Here is a 20,114-nt window from a genome sequence, read left to right as displayed (position 1 = left end):
TTTTTCAACTACATTAGTTATGAAGTCTATAATTTCTTTACTGATCCATAGCATCAATGTTACAATGGATCAAGTTTCCATATATTTCTGGGGCTGTGACTTGTTGATTGATGATCAATCAATTGTTGATTTATTTATTTGCCTTTGCATTGGTAATATTCTTTCTCATGCCAATACTTACACTGTCCTAATTACTACAGATATTTAATAGTTATTTACATATGCCAAGACACTCATTAATTGTTGTTTTTTTTTCTTCTTTAGGAATATCTTATACATTCTTGGGTCTCTATTCATCCAAATAAACTTTAGTATTAGCTTGTCAGAGTCCACAAAGGAAGGAAGGACAGAAGAGGGGGACAGAGAGGGAAAGGAATTCAGATGTGGGGTTTGGATGGTTTTAATAAATTGATGTATCTGTTTAGGGAGAATGACAGTTGCCAACTTGACAATATTGAATCTTCCTATCCAGATATAATGAATTTCTCTGCATTTATTTGAGTCTTTTAAAATGACTTTTGAACATGTTTATAATTTTCTCACAGTTTTAATTAGATTTATTCCAAGATTCTTGATATAACTATAAATGTTCTGTTTTAAAAATCATATTTTCAATTATTTGCAGCTCATGTTCATGAACATAATTGATTTCTATATATTGATTGTACATCTAGAAACTCAATGAATGTTCTTATTAATTCTAATAATGTCTTTGTAGATTGTTCAGGGTTTTATAATCCTAACCTTCTTTCCAATGATCAGAAATTTTCTTTTTCTTGGCACATTATGCTGGCTAGACTCTAAGTGGAGAAGAATTGTTCACAAGGACATATCTGTCTGGTTAGTAGCCCTCCTTTCATCATTAAAGTTCATGTTTGCTCTAGGTTTGGTGTAGAGCTTCTATTCTAATTTGCTCAACATTTTTGTCAAGAATAAATGCAGAGGAATTTTTATTGGATAATTAATTTTGATATTTTATATCTGTTCAACTAATCATTATTCTCTCCTTTTATACCTTTTTTTTTTGGCTTTTAAGGTCGCAGGTACGGCATATGGAAGTTCCCAGGCTAGGGGTTGAATTGGAGCTATAGCTGTCAGCCTATATCACAGCCACAGCAATGCAAGATTGCAAGATCAGAGCCACATCTGTGACCTACACCACAGCTCACAGCAATGCTGGATCCTTAACCCACTGAGCAAGGCCAGGGATAGAACCCACATCCTCATGGATCCTAGTTGGGTTCATTACCACTAAGCCATGACAGGAACTCCTCTACTTTTATATCTTAATGTGGTAAATAATAATTCAATGATTTTCTAACATGAAAACATCCTGTCATGTCGACTCTTGCTGGATTCTCTTTAGATTTACCTGATAAACTTCTGAGCTGTCTTAAGGATATACCTGACTTGGTCGTGCTGATTATCTTTAATGAATTGCTAGATCTGTTTAAGATTCTTGTCCTCAAGTTCATGAGAGTGGTCTAGAACTTTCTTTCACTGTCCTTGTTTCCTTTCAGTAGTTTCTGCCAGTCTCAGAGAATTAGTTGTCAGATTATTGCCTGATTTATGCTCTGAAAGGATTTATGGTAGGCTGCAATGATTGTTCCCTGAAATTTTGGTGGAATTCCTCTGTTAAACTCTTTGGAGTGCGCGTGCACGCACACACACACACACATTTCGTATAGAGACTGATGATTGGCTAAAAAATTTTCCCCAATTATTTTACTTTTATTTAGTTTTTCAAATTTATTGGCATAAAGTTGTTCGGAATATCCTCTTAATAACTTGGCAATCCCTTCTATATCCTAAACAACACTCCAAATTCAATCCCCAGTTTTATTTAGAGGCTGTGCTGGCTTGTATTTCTCACCCTTTACTCAGATCCTGAATCCCTTATCCAGGGGTACAAATTACCCATGCTCTGGCTGTTTCTCAGTCTGCCTGTCTGATGCCTAAATGCTGACAAAACTTGGGCTGCCTGCAACTCTGCCACCCCCTTAGGGAGCCCACTTCCATACATTTCCTGAAGCAGAGTACTCTTCAGGCTGAATCAACTCATAGAACCATCAACTCTCTAGAGCCAGTCCATGACATATCAGCACTTTTCATAGCATCTTTCACCCACAGGAATATGGAGTAACCTGCTGTGCTTTATTTTTGCTCTTTCCTGGGCTTCCCCCTATCATGAGGGATGAGAGTAGACTTACATGGCTTGGAAATAAAACCCAATCCAGCTATTATTCCTTTTCTGTAATTCATGAAAATGGCTAGTACCAGATATGGAAGCCTGAGGCTCACAGCAAGGCTTGTTTGCAAGTCCCCTTGTGCCAGGTTTGCTTCAACCTGGATGGCTCTGTTTTGTCCTGGTACCTGCTGAACACCATATTGGACCTTATCTGAACACCATATTGGACCAATGCTCAGCCTTCCTTGCCCACCCTGGCCTGTGAGTCTTGAATATCCAAGCAACCCCTGCAGATGCTGTAGCTCTTTCCTCATCCACAGGAATGCACTTCCTTCCACAGAGTTCAGAGCAGAAACTCTACCTTCCAAGGCTGGCTCTGCCTAAGCCCTGTCCCTTCTGTTTCCTGCTCCATTGTCTTAGCCATACTCACCGGGAAGTAAGCCCCCCTTGAACTCTCTCTTTCTACCCTCTCTTCTTAACATCTCTACTTTCTCTCAGAAGAATCTATTTTCCACTGATGTCTGATGTCACTCCACCTTCCAGTGGAGTCCTCTTCCCTTGTCTTTGGTCCCTCTAATTGCAGTAAGACCCCATGTGATTGGAACCTTCCATCCCCAGCAAACTGTCTTCTTGAAGTCCCCACTCAGAGTCCTGTCTTCCATCCAAGCCAGATGACCCAAGACCCTGTGAGGATTCATGGTCCCTCTTCATTTCCTCTGATGTTTATGTTTATGTTGCAGTCTCTCAGGTTTGCACTTACTCAAGACGCATTAATAAGGAGTTCCCATTGTGGCAGTGGTAACAAATGCAACAAGTATCCATGAGGACATGGATTCAATCCCTGGCCCCACTCAGTGGGTTGAGGATCTTTCATTGCCATGAGCTGTGGTGTAGGTCATAGACATTGCTTGGATCCTGCATTGCTGTGGCTATGATGTGGACCAGCAGCTGCAGCTCCAATTTGACCCCTAGCCTGGGAACTTCCATATGCCACAGATATGGACCTAAAAAGACAAAAAAAAAAAAAAAAGATTAATAAACACCTACAAGGTTCTCAACTTTGATAAGCTCTAGAGACATACAGATGAAAAAGGGACTTGTAGCCTTCAGAGAGTTAAGTATGAAGTGCAATCAATGATGGAGAGGAAGGGCAGCTGAGCGGGGAGGAGGGGATTCACAAGGAGGATTTCCACTCAGATGAAGTGAAAGTGAGACCTGGAAATAGGGAAAGAAGACCATGGAGAGCAGAATCATCAGGCAGCATGGCTCATGTTTATGGTGAGAAACTTGACTTAGACTCAGAAATAGCCTGAAATCACATGGGAATTTTGGGTGGATAAAAAATTAAAAGCAGGAGTTCCCGTCGTGGCGCAGTGGTTAATGAATCCGACTAGGAACCATGAAGTTGCGGGTTCGGTCCCTGCCCTTGCTCAGTGGGTTAATGATCCGGCGTTGCCGTGAGCTGTGGTGTAGGTTGCAGACACGGCTCGGATCCCACGTTGCTGTGGCTCTGGCGTAGGCCGGTGGCTACAGCTCCGATTCCACCCCTAGCCTGGGAACCTCCATATGCTGCGGGAGCGGCCCAAGAAATAGCAACAACAACAACAATAACAACAACAAAAAAGACAAAAAAAAATTAAAAGCAAGTAAAGACACAAAAAAGGATGTCCTAACCATATAATTTGCAAATGAATAAGAATCCAGGATATATTGTAAACTCCTGAAAATCAATAAAATTAAACTAACAATACACACGTACAAACAAAACAAAGAAAAACAAACAACAAAAAATGTTGGAAAACAATAGAAACAGTCACTTCATGCAAGAGGAAATTTAAATGGTCAATAGAACATTAAAAAGGCAACTTTCCAGGAATCTGAGAAACATTATCAACCTGACGTATTGGTAAAAATAAAATATATAAAATACCAAATGTTGAGAAATATATGGAAGAGAGCAAAGTTATATTGCTGGGGCTGGGTGTAAATTGATACAACCGCTTTAAAGAATAATATGACAATTTCTGATAAAAATGAAAGTACACATATATTATAATGCAGAATCCTTACTTCTGGATACACTCACATATACACAGGGATGTTTATGTAAATATTATTTGCAATAGCAAAAATATAAAAAAACCTGCATGCAAGAGAAAGTTGGATAATTAAAATGTAGTATATCCACATGATCAAAAACTAAAAGAAAGCTTTAAAAGATTGAGTTATATTTAGATGTATGGGTGTGGGAAGATTTAAAAGTCAGTGTTGACTGGGGAAAAAAAGTTGCAGAATGATTTAACACTGACTCAGGGATCCAAATGATCCTGGAATTCAGAAATTTCAAAGAAAATTGAAATTTGGAAAACGAGTGTTTCTTTTTCTTTTATTCTCTTTCCTTCCCTCCTTCCTTCTTCCCCTCCTTCCTCCTCTCCTTTTTCCCTCCCTTCCTCCCTTCCTTCTTTCCCTCTCGCTTTCCCTCCTTTCTTCTTTCTTTCTAATCATTCTACCTTTCTTTCTTTTGAGGTCTGATGTGGGGTACAGAGGTTGATGAGTGATTTTCCATAGAGAGGGATCATCAGCAGATTTGAGTTAAATATAGATCCATTTACGTGTCAGAATGACTGGCCTTTTCCCATAGAAATCACTTTAAAATGAGTCAAAAATGTATTTGTATTACTACCTGTTGTCTTTTAAAAAACAGCTCATGAACATAAGATTGTTTAACATTATTTGCTAAGCAGATCAAAAAACAGCTTTGTCTTAAATTTATGATAATTAATGGAAAATAAAACAAAGGAGGGAGGTCAAAATTTGATAAAAATCCAATGATGTTTTCCCTCTTTTTCATGAAACGATTTAATGTGGTCAATTTCTAAGTTTCCTCCTCTTCCAGTGACTATCGTAGGTCCACATATTTCTTGAAACATCATTCAGCCATTCCGATCATTGTCTTTTTCACCTCTGTGCGTTATTTTGGCTCTGCAGAGCCTGGGTGCAGCCATGTGGATAATTCCGAATGCCAAATAATAAAACCTCTGAAAGGGCCCTTTGGGAGTTTTTGTTGCAGACCCTCAGTCTCTACTTGGTGATTAAACGTTGGCTTGGATACACTCTGATAGATACTGTAGTAGTGTTCGGCAGAGTGTATGTAGACATCACTTGTGTGTTTCCTAAACATTCTAAGGTTGCACAATTGGTCAAGAGAGTGGGAGCAAAGAAACAGAGTGCAATGAAGTGTCCTGGGTCAGTTCTGCAAGATGGTAGTAAGGTGGTTAATGCTGATAGGTGTTGGATGGATGTAGTGCCAATCCCAGCTCTGTGACCTTGGGCAGGTTGCTTACATACTCTGAATATGTTTCTTTGTAAAACCAGAGAGTAATGCCTAACTCAAAACTAGTATTAAGAGGAGCTAATGAATTCATTTCTATAAGTCTCTGGTCACAGGGGTCCACAATCTGCATTCAATAAATGGTGTGAGCTGTGGCTGTATTGAAAATTATGTGAACCAGGACAGTATACAGGTGACCTACTGGAATACACTTTGTGATGGGAAAGGAAAATTTGTCTATGTCATGCCCACACTAATAGTGTACCCTTCTCATATACCACTCTTTTCTCCTCCACCATGGGGCTGGGACTGCTGTGACAAGCTCTCTCTGTACTACCACAGAGTTAGGGAGTTTTCATTGTGGCTCAGTGGGTTAAGAACCTGAGATAGTGTCCATGAGGATGTGGGTTCAATCCCTGGCTTCACTCAGTGGGTTAAGGATCCAACACTACTGAAATCTGCAACTGTGCAGGTTGTAAATGTGGCTTGGATCTAATATTACTGTGGCTGTGGCATAGGCTGGCAGCTGCAGCTCTGATTCGACTGCTAGCCCCGGAATCCATATGCCACACAGCCATAAAAAGAAAGAGAGAGAAAGAAAGAAAGGTAGGCAGGAAAGAAGGGAGAGAGGATGGGAGAGGGAAGGAGAAGGAGGGAAGGACTGAGCAAGGGAAGGAGGAAGGGAGGAAGAAAGAAAGAGTGAGTGAGTCAGATTCCAGGGGTCTGAGTTGGGGACAGTGGGGAGTTACATAAAATAGTAAAATGAGACAAAGTGAGAGGAAAGATGGCACCACTATGCCAAGGCTTTGCTAATCCACGTGGGTTGGGAACCTGATCCTGAATCAGAATCTACATTTTATGAAGATCCCCTTGTAACGCTCTCCACAGCAGCAACCTGAGCCACAGCAGTGGCAACATCAGATCCTTAACCCCCTGCACCACCAGGGAACTCATTGATATTCTTTTGAATGCTGCTACTCCAACAAAATTTATTCAAGCTAAGGCACCAGAGAGAAGACAATTTAATACTTGCAGATAAATATTCGTTATTCCAAGATCCTTAGATGATCAGATTTCAAAAAGGTTTGAGAAACACTGTTCCAGGGAGATTCCCAGGAAATCAAAATTAGGTGCCTGAACCATAATAGGTAAAAAAGTCATGAGGATACTGTAATAGGATTAAACACTATGAGGAGAAGGCCAGAGGAGAAGGCCAAAGAGGAATTTCACCAGGATCCACTTCTTTCAGAAGCACAGGCACAGCAGAAAAAAAGAAAAAATACTATCCAATCCAAACATCATTTGATATCAAACATGAGCAAATAACTATTTTCTTCAACTTGTCAGTAGTCACATACGTTCAGTCCAAGTTTACATAGCAAATATAATATTTATTGTCAAGTGGCCTGCATTCACATCCTACATTTGGTATACTAAATTAACTTCCCAATTAAAATTTCATTTAAACAAACCAGAATGTCTCCCAAACACATTATTCTGACTGTAAGGAACTAGGCTCTGTGATCCAGTTCATCAAAATGTACTTGAAAAATTCTGTCTGGAACTATCAGCCCAATGCTCTGTATTAAAGGTTTTATTTTCTTCATTCTGTCCTTTCTCTTCTAAGTCTTGACTCATACCCACTTGAGACAGAGCTAAAGCTGACAGAGAAAGTGAAAATCCTCTCCTTCTTGCCCGGAGGAAATGCTTGGCAGAAGATTTCCAAGCTGTGCTGTCATCAAAGCTAAACTTAACCTTGTTCAGTAAAAAAAACCCTTAACTTTCAATCCGACTCCTTGTCAGGCCCATTCAGCTTGCAAAGTACAACATTAGGAGAAAAAAGGGAAAGGAAGGAAAAATAGCAATGAATGCATTTCAGTTTTGAGGTTACTGAGATTTGAGATGATGAGCTCTCATGTTTGGCAATGACATTCAAGTTCAATGTCTTGGTTCACGGGCACTTACCACTCCCTTCATCTCCATTAATCTTCGCTCACAGTTGTGAAATGCACCACTCTCTGTCTTCAGCAATGAAATGATATTTTCCCAGAGTTATAATTGCTTTCCAGTGTCTTTTCTCATGTTATTTGATTGCTAAAGATTTCCTCCAAAATGGGAGATATTTAGTGAACACAATACAATGTATTTTCCTGCTATTTTTAATCTGTTCATGCATAATTTGAAGGGTTGGATATGGGAAAAAATGGAGATTGAACTCATCTGACCATGACAGATTTGCAAACTCTGAACACAAGTCAAACTTTATTGATGCTTTTATATTACAGCACCAAATACCTGGATATGTCCATATAACATTTATAGCACTTTATGTCTTCATTGCTACCGCCAACACTTGCTTAAGAATCACAACTGTAATTCAGAAAGAGCAAGACGAGTGTCTTATGAGGAAAAGTAGAACATTCTGAAGCATTTTGCCTGGAACAAGCTTTTATTTTTAGCCTGTCCCCAAAAAATCATTATCTAGAGGCCTTGGCTCAAATGTCACAAAAAATCATTATATTTGAGTGCCTGGTGGGTCATTTCACAGAGTCCTGCAACATCATATTTGGTATCAGACTGGGCGGCCCTCTGGACTGCAGAAACCATTGGTGGAATAGACTATGTTGTAACCTACCCTACCCCTTCCTCTGTCTTCTGATGAGCAAACATTGTCTAAGGTTCAATCCAGTAAATTGTATCCCATATTTTTATTGAGTTACATAAAAGGTAGCATTTCCAAAATTTAAATCTGATCATCTAAGGATTTCAGAATAACCTAATATTCATCTGCATGCATTAAATTGTCTTCTCTCTAGTGCCTTAACTTGGATAAATTTTGTGCGAGTAACAGCATACAAAGGAATGCCAAGTAGTTCCCTGGTGGTGCAGCAGGTTAAGGATCTGGCATTGTCATTGCTGTGGCCGCATTCGCTGCTTCAGCAAGTGTTCAATCCCTGGTCCAGGAATTTCTACATGCAGTGTGTGGAGCCAAAAAAAAAAAAAAAAGAATGCCAAAAGCAAAAGGGCTGGATTTGGGACTTGGAAACTTAGCCCTGAAGTCTATCTGGTTCCTTCCCTTCAGTGAGAAAAGCCTTTTTAGAAGAGGAGCTCTCACAAGACTGAGCCATCCATCTGGATTACAGAGAAACAGCTGGGGAGGGGTAGGGGTAGGGTGCAGTCATACCATTCATTGGCCACCCCTGCCTAGTTCTCCCATTCTCCAGATGAGGAAAGCCAGACCAAGAGAGGTCTAGTGACAAAGAGGATGGTCATTGGGAGCTTAAAGGGTTTTCACTTCTTAATTTTAAGATTATGTACTCTTAAAACATAATTTCCTGGAGTTCCCTGGTGGCCCAGCAGTTTTGTCACTGCTGTGGCTCAGGTCACTGCTGTGGTGCAGGTTGGATCCCTGGTCCAGGAACTTCTGAATGGTTTGGGCAAGACCAAAAAAAAACGCAATGTAATTTTCTTACTCAAAAATCTTTACAGATGCCTAAGAATAATCCTTATTATTATTATCATTATTATTTGCTTTTTTAAGGCCGTATCTGCAGCATATGGAAGTTTCCAGGCTAGAGTTGGAATGGAAGCTGCTGCTGCCCATCCACACCACAGCGATAACAATGCCAGATCTGAGCCACATCTGCGACCTACACTACAGCTCACGGCAATGCTGGATCCTTAACGCACTGAGCAAGGCCTGGCATCAGACCTGCATCCTCATGAATACTAGTCAGGTTCATAACCCACTGAGCCACAACAGGAGCTCTGGATAATTCTAATTATAACATTATGGTTGCCATAAATTGAGAAGATCCTATGTGCCAAGCACGGTTCTCTGTGTCGGTGGCTCATGATAAGCCTCATTTGTCACAACCCTCCTTTTTGGAGAACAGGCACCAGAAGCTCTGTCTCCAGGCAGGGAGTCTGTGGCACAGAGAAGGGAAGGGATTTGTCCGAGTCTACCAGTTGAGTGAGAACAACAGACTGTAGGAATGAGGCGGTGGGTCCGAGAACTGAGGCCTTTTCATTCTGCTTCATGTCTCCTTTCCTGGGAGAACACGGACACTCACAGCTTCACATAGTCTGCAGCCGCCCCTTCCATTTCAAGTTTAACCTCACCATCCCCAGAGCCTTGTTTTTTTCACATGTGAATGAGGGGATGTTTAAGGTTAACCAAGTACTTTGCTTTCCCTGACAACACCTGTGTGATGAGGATAATGGTCAGACAGTCATCATTATGGTTGCTTTACCTGCCTGAGATACTTAATCCAAAGATCAAGTCAAGTCAGTATTTGGAAATTGCACACACATAAAAATAATAAGGATGATCGCATCAATTTCTCTTGGAGCCTTCAGTCTTGGTTTCCCTCCCCTATGTGACTTGGGCAAGTGGTCTCTTTAGCGTTGCCCAAATATTTTCCAATTTTAGGCAACTGCTCTGTCCCTACTCGTTTTTTTTTTTTTTTAATCCCAGATTAAGAAGGTCCTCCATTTATTCAAAATTCTATGTAATGTGCAACGACTGAGCAACTGACTTGTGTTCATCATGGTGAACATCGATGACAGTGGAAAGATGAGTAAGATATGGTCCCTGCTCTGATGTGTGAAAACATCGTCAACACAAAAGCCTATCACGGTGATGTTCCCTCCTACAAGAATGACATAGAGCCATCAAAGACCCCCGGGGGAGAAAGTAGCTCTCTGGAGGGGTTCAGGCTTGCTTCTCAGCTACACATGGGCAGGAGATGGAGACTGATGGGTGGGCAAGAGGAAGGCAGCCTGGGGACATTTGGGACAGAACCTTATGTGGAGGGGCACAGCATGCCCTGAAAGCTGGCAGGAATGTGACAAGTCTGAGCACAGACTGAGAAGGAAGCAGTGTCAGAAGAAAAGTCACCAAGGCTCCGATAGAGGGAGATCTATGGACGCAAGGCACTGGAGATTCACTCTGGAGGTATGGAGAATGCAGGTCAATATACTCCCGGATGCAGTGCTCATACCTCACCTCTCTGCAGGTGACTGAGAATGCAAAAGAAGATGGAGGTTCCTTCCATCAGAAGGAAATGGATGTCAAGTATTGACTGCAGGCTGCTGGAGGGCTCAGCCATGTGTGAGACACAGAGAACATGCTGTGGGCAGCAAAGGGATGGCACAGTTACCGGGGTTGGATGTGTTTGTGGGGCACATCCTGAGGGCTCCACCCTGATCCCCATTAGCAGATGGAGTCGCCCCTCCCCTCCAACCAGCTGCGTGCTGGCTGACCACTCCAGAGAGCTTGGCTGTTCCCTCCTCCAGAAATTTGCCCTTGACCAAACTAAAAGCATTTTTTTTTTATGTGGGAAACTACCACTTCCAGTCTTCATCACAGAAAGTGACTGACTGATACAACTTTCAAAATGTGGTTCCCCTCCTACACTGTTCGTGGGAATGTAAATTGGTGCAGCCACTATGGAGAACAGGACAGAGGTTCCTTGGAAAACTAAATGTAGAACTACAATATGATCCAGCAATTCCACTCCTGGCCATATATCTGAACAAAGCACTAATTCAAAAATATACATCTGTATGTCCATAGCACCACTATTCACAATAGTCAAGACATAAAAATAACCTAAATGTCCATCAACAGAGGAATGAATTAAGAAGATGCAGTACATATATACAATGGAATATTACTCTGCCATAAAAAGAAAAAAAATAATGCTATCTGCAGCAACATGGATGCAACTAGAGATTATCAGAATAAATGAAGTAAGCCAGACAGAGAAAGGCAAATACTGTATGATATCACTTATATGTGGAATCTAAAATGAGACACAAATGGACTTATCTATGAAACATAAACAGACTCACAAATATGGAGAACAGACTTGTGGTTGCCAAACGGGAGAAGGAGGGGGAGGAAATGGGATGGACTGGGAGTTTAGGATTAGCAGGTGCAAACTAGTATGTATATGACAGATAAGCAACAAGGTCCTTCTATAGGGTACGGGGAACTACATTCAATATTCTGTGATAAACCATAATGGAAAACAATATGAAAAAAAGACTGCATCTCTTTATAATATCTTGTAACTCCACCTGACATCTATATCTATCTATCTATCTAACCTTTTTCTCTCCTAATACTACTTATTATTTTAATCTAAAAGAAATATGAGGAGTCCTGAGTATCATTTGGAAATCATTTTAATGTGTTATTCTTTCATCTCTTTCTTGCTTGATTTAAATTTGTTAATTTGAGAAACCGACATTCAAGCTTCCCAAGCATCTAGAATGACAAAACAGAGAGCCATTGAAACCAGAAATCTTGAAATGACCCTTCATCCTCACCTCCCCTCAAGTTAGCTGCAGTGATGATGCCCGTATAACTAGATTGCCTTTCCTTCCTCCCATCCCAATTGCCTGTCTCACTTCAGGCCTTTATTCTCTCTTCTTTGCTATTTCTGTAGGCTTTGAATGGGTCCTCCCATCTCCAGTTTTGAGCCCTCATTCTCCTACCCATTCTCACCCCAGACATGGACACACATAACGCCAGTTCCATCCTCCCTGCTGAAATTGGAATGCCCTTTTTAAAATATTAGTTGATGTGACTTTCTCACCCAATGCAGTATTTCTCAGCTTTTTAAACTTATCTAAAAACACAAACATGGAAGGCCCTATTTATGATTGCAACCATTTTTAAAGAAATAAAATATAAGGGCAGAAAGAAACTCAAACATTTCTATAGCCTGGTCCCTTGTAATGTTACAGAAGAGCTCTACTTCCTGTTCCCCTATAGATTCACTAGTCTATGGACCAGAGAGCTTGATGCCTGGCACATTATGCTTAAGAACCTTAAATGCATCCAAGGAAAAGTGTGATCAAACTTAGAAAGTGTACTTTGTTTGGTCTGGGAGTATAAGTGATACATAAACAGAATAGCTCTTGGTACAGAATTATCCTATGTACCCTGAAGAGCTGATAAAGAAACAATGTTAAAACCATCTGGATGGATAGAATCTAAAAGATATGGTAGAAACTTTAAGAAATATCATTTTTTAAAAGCTACAGTTGGGACTGGAGAGGATGAGCAGAGGATAGGCTAGAATCTAAGGAAGAAAGTAACTTGAATCTAAGAAAGAAAGAAGGCTAGTAAACAAAGGAAACTAGCGTGTATCCAGTTCTGTGCCAATCACTGGGTTAAATATTTAACATGAATTGTCTCTTTTTGTTCTCATAACAAGCTTGGATATAGTTATTATCCCCATTATACATAGAGAAGATTGAGATTAAATAACTTCCCAAAGGACATATAATTAGTAAGCTGCAGAGTCAGAACCTGAATTCAGACTGGGCTGAAATCCAATGTCTGCCTCTTTCCAAATCTACTGTAGCCTCAGAATGGTCCAGAAAACACACACACACACACACACACACACACACACACACACACACACACACAGAGCCAGATTACAATCTTGAAGTCCCACTGCTTCTGTCTCTGACATGGCACTATTTTCTCATCTACAAAGACCAATAAAAATCAATATTTTTCAAATTATCAGTACATGTTTATCCCATCCACTCAAGTGGTTGCGGATGACCCTCTTGGGGTTATGCTATCAGCCAGCTGGCCGGTCCTCTGCTCCAGCCTGTCTCCTCAATCAGGCATTTTTCCTAATTTCTAATGAGTAGACTGATGGTACACAGAGGTTTTAGTATTTTCTTCAGGGACTCTATGCCTAGGCCCATTAAAGATGAAGAGGGTTTTGTGAATGTAGGTGGATTGATTGAGCTGCACTATAAGATTGTGGTTTCCTGAGTAACCAGGATTTCAGTGTAATTTAGAACCACTCAAGGCAGCATCATGATTAGCTATTGGAAGTTTCACTCCAGTGTATTCAAAAAAGAATAGATATCTACTGAGAAAGACACAGCTCAAGGAGAGAAATTCTCAACTCTGATGACCCTGAATTGACAGAAACACTATCTTTATAATTCTTTAGTTGTCCCCATTTTAACATCCCATGCATGATCCTTTGAACAATGCACTTTTCTAAGTAAAAAGACATTGTTTCTACTTGTAATTTTTTTATTAAATTTTCTTGGCATGTGGTTGACTTACAATGATATGTTAGTTTCAGGAGTATAGCAAACTGAATCAATTCTACATGTACATATATCCATTCCTTTTCAGATTCTTTTCCCATATAGGTTATCACACAATATTGTGTAGATTTCAGGTAGATCCTTGTCTACTGTTACTTTTTAAAAATTTTTTGTCTTCTTTTTCCTGCTTCCCCAACACTATCATTTGTTCATGTGTTTAGCTTTGCTTAAAAATCCAATAAATTCTGGAGTTCCCGTCATGGCTCAGTGGTTAACGAATCTGACTAGGAACCATGAGGTTGTGGGTTCGATCCCTGACCTTGCTCAGTGGGTTACGGATCCGGCATTGCCGTGAGCTGTGGTGTAGTTTGCAGGTGCAGCTCGTATCCCACATTGCTGTGGCTCTGGTGTAGGCCGGCGGCTACAGCTCCGATTAGACCCCTAGCCTGGGAACCTCCATGTGCCACAGGAGTGACCCAAGAAATGGCAAAAAGACAAAAAAAAAAAGCAATAAATCCCAAAACTGACTTGGCACTACTTTATGGTGGGGGCGGTGTGCGTGTATGTGTCTATCTGCCTGTCTGTGGTGTGGAGTAATGGTAGGTGGAGATGGGAATAGAGGTACAGAGGTATATAAACACAAAATTGGAGTTGGGAAAATTTTAAATAGGTACAATTTTATTTTTTCAAAGGTTTGCTTTTTTTCTTATCAGTATCTTCTAAAACTCTCCTGAGTAATCCAGCCATCAATCTCACCTTCTCATATTCCAGAAATTTCTAATCCTTTTCATCTGTGAATTTCACCTTTTCTACCCATCAAAACTTTCACATCTTCTAGTCACTCCAGTTGAGTTATGAAGGTCTATGTGTAATCCTAAAGATTTAATAGCTTTAGTGTATTTGAATTTAGACAATGTTGAGTGATATTTTGGGAGAGCACTGTCCTCTGACCAAAGCCTATCCCAACAACAGGCCCCATACTCCTGACCTCTGCTGTTGGGTGTCACTTTCTGTCTCTTTAATCAGCCTGGGACCCCATCAGTGATAGCCAGCCTTATGGCCACTTTGGATCTGTTATATGTTAATAACTCCTTTGTCCTTTCATTTCCATGATGCTACTTCTGGAAGCCCTATTTAAGGCTGGCTTGTCTAATACATCTTGGTGAGGAAAGTATGTTGAAAGCAGTATTTTAGAAAGAATGTTTCAATGAAAGCAGAGCCCCTTGTAAACTCCACAGACTTATAAAATAACAATTTGATGTTTAAAAGTATGAATTAGAGAATACTTTGGTGCAGCCAGATAAGAATCTGGTATTGTCACCGCAGCAACTCGAGTGGTATGGGTTCAATCCCTGGCCCGGGAACTTCCTCGTGCAGTGGGTACAGCAAAAATTAATTATTTTTTTTTAAGTTTGAGTTAAGTTCCTGTTGTGGCACAGTGGAGATGAATCTGACTAGTATCCATGAGGATGCAGGTTCGATCCCTGGCCTCGCTCAGTGGGTCAAGGATCTGGCATTGCCCCAAACTGTGTGGTAGGTCACAGATGCGACTCAAATCCCACATTGCTGTGGCTGTGGCACAGGCCAGCAGCTTCAGCTCTGATTCAGCTGCTAGCCTGGGAACTTCCATATGCTGTGGGTGCAGCCCTAAAAAGCAAAAAATAAATAAAAATAAAAAATAAAATTATAAATTAGGATCAAATAAAGTGAGTATAAATCTGAGAAATCTTCCTAAACAGCAATAACAAAAATTGTGGGGCTTGTAACTTTCATCCTTTCCCTCAGCAAAGATTTACTGAGCATGTACATAGACCCAGGTGTTAAGTGCTATGGTTAAAAAAACCCCTTGCTCAGCAGGATGTTTCATGTTCCTCATATGACTCAAACATCATATTCCTCACACAGGAGGCTTAAGAAACATTTGTTAAATTAGGTTAAATGATTGATAATTTAGATTTAAGGACAATTTTTTAAATGAAAGTAAGCAATCAATTTTGAACATGATATTCCTAACCTGAGAATCAAAAAGAAAGCAAAACCCCAAAACAAAAAACAAACAAACAAACAGAAAAAGCCCAATGTTCATCAGTGTCAGCAGTGGAGGAAAGGGAGTAATCTGAGAAGAAAGACATTTAGGAAAGTAACTTTGGAGACATCATGTTTAGGCTAATTATGGGACACCTGTGGACAAATGTTCTTGAAAATTAGATGAAAAGAGTTAAACTCACACCAGACAGTCACACAGGAGACTGGCCCTTGCTCATCTATGATGCTTTCCTGCCATCATTTCAGGGATGGAAGCAGATTTCAGATGGATGGTAGACAAAGTGTCACAGACAGTGGTTCAAAGTCTGGTTTAAACACTGACTAGAGTGTGAAAAGATCAAAGAAGCACACAGGTTCCTCAGACACCCAGTCAATACAAATGATAGCAGCCTCTCGTGGCGCTGCAGGGGCCGCAGACCACCTAGAGGGGGCACCCCTGCTGCCTTGCTCTTGTTCTCAGTGGGTCTGATTATGATCCTCACCTGCAAGTGAGGATCAGTACCTCCCAACCAAGTCTCTCCTAAAATCTGTAATAGAAAGATGTTTAAAGCCTGGAAGGAATCTCAGAGCCCTCCTATTAATCCCTAGACAGGAGTAGCCCCCTCCAGGATGCCTGGTGCCGCTGCCCTCAGTCCACCAACCCATCACCAATCACCCCGGAGTGTAATGAGGGGTGTGTCCACGTCCTCCGTGTTGGAGCAATTGGGTACCATCGTTGTTACTCTCCCTGAAGCCTTCAGAAACTCTGATACCTAGAATGTGGCCAGTGAAAATCTGGATTGAACGAATGAACAACCACCTCCACCATTTGGAGCTGAGCCCAAAACTCTGAAAAGTGAAAACAGAGCACAATTCCCAGGAAGGGAGCAGTGGGTTCCCTGGATCCCAAGCCAAGGATCTCCTGCATGTGATTGTCAATAACCCTAAGGAGCTTTTTAAACAACACATGGGTTATCTTTCAGTCCAAAGTAAATGCTGGGCTTCATGAGCTCAGGGTCTGTGAGCTAAATGAAGCTAAAAGCGTGAGTTACCACTTCTAAGCATCATTGCAGGCACTACACAAAATGCATGCTTTATGTCTTTAAACAAAGTGAGACATTAAATGTGCAATGCTAAGAGGAATTTTATCTCACCCACAAATAGAAATGAATCCCTTAGGCTCCAAAACCCCTTATACAATTTACTCTGGTATTCAAAGAAATGCTCATGATTTAACTTCTGCTACCATCTGTAATTCTATTGGTATTTTAATAATAATGAATAAAAATATGTATTGGCAACAAAAAATGTGACAAAGTAGAATCATCTTAATGAGTCCATGCTAATTTCTAAGAAGCTATGTAAACCTCATATTTACTCAGAATTCTCTTTTGTGTCTCTACCTTTTAATTAACGTGAAAGAAGATTGTTAGTATTCCACAGTACACCTATTTGAGGAAAACATTATGCCCTCTCCTTCAGATTGAAAATATCAAAGAAAATGCTCTATTTGAGTATCCATATAAATACTAATAAAGAAACAAATGCATTTATTTTTTTTCTTTCATCCCCCCTTTATTGTGTGGTGTTTTTTGTTGTTGTTTATTTTGTTTGTTTGTTTGTTTGTTTTGGCGGGTAGGAGAGAGTTTTGAGGAAAGAAATAAGGCAAGAAACATTGAGAAAAAATTCAAGTTCTTTTGAAAGTTATAAACTCTTCTTCAATGTCTTTTGGTTTTCCAGGAAATGAAACAATGCCCTTCTTTTTGTAGAAAATAAGTCATTTGTCAAAGCAAATGTTGTGAAGAATGACATAACTAATGGTGATCAGACTTACTCACAGGTGGCCAGAACTTTTGACCTAGAAGTCACCACCTGGTGTGGAGGAAACCTGAGTTCAGTCCAGACTAGATTAATTAACTGACTAACCCTGAGCAGGCCTGTCTTCTCCCTCAACCCTGAGGTCTCATCTGTAAAGTCAAGGGCTTGAATCCCACAACTACAGAGGCAACTCTGGTTTTGATACTGTCTTAGTCTATGAATGTAGGGCTAAGTCATTTGCAAATAGGACTGGGATTGTTGAATACCTTCTGAGTGGAAAGAGCTCAGGTGCTTTTCATCACACTCACAGGCCTGGATCTTTACCTGCCTGGGTGTGGGGTGGGTCTGGAGGTAGCCTTTTATGTTAAAGGAAAATAGTAAAGATGGCAGTAAAGATTTTGCTGAAGAAAAATGGAGGATAATAGTGTGAAGAAGGGTTTGCATTTTTAAAATAGCCTTTTAATATCACCTGATTTTTTTGCAACACATCTTTTAGGAAAAGGCTCAGGAATGGGCGTTCTAAAGGATATTTTGAAAATATTCTACTGACACCAGTGCATCCATTTCTGGGACAATCATTATGGTCTCTCTCAGGTTGTGTGTACCACAGGAAGCCTGACTTTTAGTCCCGTCTTATATTTTTCCTAAACTTCGACATCTCTCTCCCTCCCCAAATTTCTTCACCCTTTCCTCATGTAAATACAGATAAACATCCACCACACTTTTGAAAGAACCAACTGATGGATTTAGCCTGCAAACACTCTGTCAGGAGGCTGAGATGGGAGTGGTGCCTAAAATGTAACAACAACATGGGTTTGCTTATTTAAAGCCTGCAGGAATGGTGGAGCAGATGGCGCTTTGTGTTTTTGCTTCGCAGCCATGTGTTTGGTGCGATGTCAGCCCAGTCTCAGGAAGGCTGCCAATCCACAGAGGGGCCGTTCACCTCATGCAAGGCTGTCTTCACTCTCCCCTTGTCTTCACCTCTTTAGCGCCTCTCCACTTCCTACCCTTCGTCTCATCGGGTTGACCACAAACCCTTAGTGCAAAAGGGTTTTTTTTTTAGATGGCCTTTCTCGTGCTGGTTTTGTGACATAGAAATAAGATCCCAGGAATAAAATTGTGGTAACAGTTGCTATGGACTGAAGCAGATGTTACAGACAAGTCATGTTCTGCTTCCTGTGCTCACTTTATCCTTTAAAGGGGGACTATTCCATCCACTCTCATTCCCCCTTTAAAATGGTTCTATGGGGAGTTACGGCAGAGATGACTCTTGATTTGGGGACAGTGGGGATACAGCTTACTGCATTGGACTATATTGGAGTCACCAAGGCAAGAGAAGAAGCCAATCCAGAAGGGAAGCTCTGAGCCCTAGTCATCCCAACACCTTCCACTACCCCAGGCTGTTCCAAATCAGCAATATATAAAATTATTTAGAGTACATCCTTGAATAATAGGGGCTGAAGGGTGCACACCCCCAACACAGTGGAAAATCCTCCCTCTGGGTCTGAGGCTCCCCCCTCTGCAGGTTCAGCCAACCATGGACGCTGTAGTACTGTACTATTTGTTCACTGTTGACAGAATCTGGTGTAAGTAGATTTGCACAATTCAAACCTGTGTTGTTTAAGTGTCAGCAGTATTGTCCTCATTTATGTTAGATCATTTCTCCTTTGCTTGAAGAATAGGACATGTCTGGGAGCTCCCTGACATGGTGTTGTCACTGCAGCAGCTCCGGTCCCTTTTGTGGTGCAAGTTCAATCCCTGGACAATGAAATTCTGTATGTTGTGGGCTAGACCCCCCCCCCAAAAAAAAAAAGAAGAAGAAGAATACGACACATCTAAAAATCACACACACTTACTTTTGGGTTTGGAATGCTTATATGGAATGCCCGCATTCTCTCTCTCTCAACTTTTTTTTTTTTTTTTTTGCTTTTTTAGGGTCGTACTTGTGGCATATAGAAGTTCCCAGGCTGGGGGTCGAATCAGAGCTACAGCTACCCACTGAGCAAGGCCAGGGATCGAACCCACATGCACACGCTCATGGATACTCGTCGGGTGCATTACCACTGAGCCACGACGGGCACTCCCTGGACACATTCTCAATTCCCAACCATGAGGGATAATTGGATCACCAATTTGAGTCTATTCTCAGTTTAGGTGACTTGTCAGGTTTGTTCATGTGACACCAGGAAGACAGTGAGAACTACCTATTAGCCAAGGAAGGGGAAGTTTTCTTCCTTTCTGATCTGAAGCTTTCCCATTCATATCTTAGGACTAGGGGTCAGAAGCTCAGATGTGTTCTCTAAAGGCTAGTTCATTGTGCAGGGTCCCTGAGGAAGGGGTTCTGACCTCCCCATTAGTAATGGCTGTGTTCAATGAGTTTACCATTTTCCAAAGTGGAAACACTGACCCGGAGATGCAAGGAAGGTGCATTTCAGAAAAGGGAAAGGACCATAAGGAAAATAGAAGCTGATGTCAGTGGAGGTGGAAGCTTCCTTCTCCCTGAAAAAGGGGTCAGTTATACATGGAAAGGATAAACAACAGGGACTTACTGTGTAGCACAGGGATATCCCAAGATAAACCTTCATGGAAAAGAATATGAAAAATCGTGTATGTATATATGTATAACTGAATCACTTTGCTGTGCAGCAGAAATGAACA

This window comes from Phacochoerus africanus, chromosome 3 (assembly GCF_016906955.1).
Source record: "Phacochoerus africanus isolate WHEZ1 chromosome 3, ROS_Pafr_v1, whole genome shotgun sequence".
NCBI classification, from domain to species: Eukaryota; Metazoa; Chordata; class Mammalia; order Artiodactyla; family Suidae; genus Phacochoerus; species Phacochoerus africanus.
Note: the sequence above shows the minus strand (reverse complement) of the source record.